At 39.6% G+C, this 1,322-nt stretch overlaps 1 non-coding gene across 1 annotated transcript; it reads left to right on the top strand.

Moving 5' to 3' along the window:
* The first annotated feature begins 733 nt into the window (after positions 1 to 733).
* Positions 734 to 838, top strand: LOC146906564 (small nucleolar RNA R71). Its single transcript, XR_015020990.1, has one exon. It is a non-coding gene; the product is annotated as a small nucleolar RNA R71 (small nucleolar RNA).
* The last annotated feature ends 484 nt before the right edge of the window (positions 839 to 1,322 follow it).

Below are 1,322 nucleotides of genomic sequence, written 5' to 3'. Positions count from 1 at the left end.
AAAGATTCTAGGGGTTTGAGAGGAATCAACCACTTGTTGGGCCACTCTAGAGATTTGAGTCTCCAACATTTTATTGTGAGTAACAATGGAGTCTACTTTAGATGTGAGTTTGACAAGTGAGTCATTCAAAAACCCTGTTTGAGTTTTAAGCTCTTGAATCTGCTTGGATTGATTCATAACATAATTTTCCATTAAAAGTTCCAAGCTGGATTTTTGAGGGACTCTTTGGTTGTTTGCATAACCGGGTGGTGCTGTTTGTCCAAAGGGATTTTGAGGAGTTTTATTATAAATTTTTTGATTTGGCCTCATCCCTTGGTTATATTAAGCATAATTCAATTGCTCATTACTTTCAACAACACTACCTAGTTGGCATTCAACGCCAGTATGGTCAAATATACCACAGACTTCACATGGAGGTGAAACAGGAGTAGGTGTGACAACACTAACACTCATTTTATCAAATTTTTGAAAGAGCATGTCCACTTTAGCAGATAGATGATCAAGGAAAGAGACTTCGTACATACCTGCCTCTTTTTTAGAGGGTGAAGGAGCAACATCAGTGATGGCTCTTTCACTCGTCCATTGGTAGTGGTTTTTTGCCATGTCCTTGATCAAAGCATATGTTGCTGTGTAATTTTTGTTCGTTAAAGCTCCACCTGCAGTTGCATCAATAGTCATTTTTGTGGTATATGAAAGACCATTATAAAAAGTGTGGACAATAATCCACTTCGCTAGACCATGATGGGGGAAAGCCTAAGCATTTCTTTGAAATGCTCCCACGTATCGTGAAGAGATTCCCCATCTCTTTGACTGAATCGTGTGATTTGATCCCTCGATTGAGCAGTTTTAGAAGGGGGAAAGAATCGGGCAAGGAATGCTTGCCTCATTTGATCCCATGAAGTGATAGAACCAACCTGCAATGATTGAAACCATGCACTAGCTTTATCCCTAAATGAAAAAGGAAAGAGGTGCAGCCTTACGGCCTCTTGGTTTGCTTTCAAGGTTCCATTGAGTCTTAGAAAAGTAGCAATATGAAGATTCTGATCCTCAGTGGGTGATCCGGAAAATTGATTTTGCTGCACCAAGTTAAGAAGTGCAAGCTTAATTTCAAAATTAATACCCTCAACCATTGGGTACACAATAATCGCATGTGGCTCTTTCGTAGAAGGGGTTGCATACTCCTTAAGAGTGTGTTGCTCAGCCATGACGTTATTATTTCGTGCTTCTCTCCTTCTCTAATGCAAGAATCTTTCGATCTCGGGAACGAATTTACCAAGACTTTTGCTTCTTCGCATAAAAGAATAAGAAACCCAAGAAGTTAA

The sequence above is a fragment of the Medicago sativa genome, chromosome 7, assembly GCF_051527215.1.
Source record: "Medicago sativa cultivar Bolivia chromosome 7, Bolivia_mono, whole genome shotgun sequence".
NCBI lineage: Eukaryota > Viridiplantae > Streptophyta > Magnoliopsida > Fabales > Fabaceae > Medicago > Medicago sativa.
The sequence above is the reverse complement of the archived record's forward strand: the minus strand, read 5'-3'. Positions and strand labels throughout refer to the sequence as shown.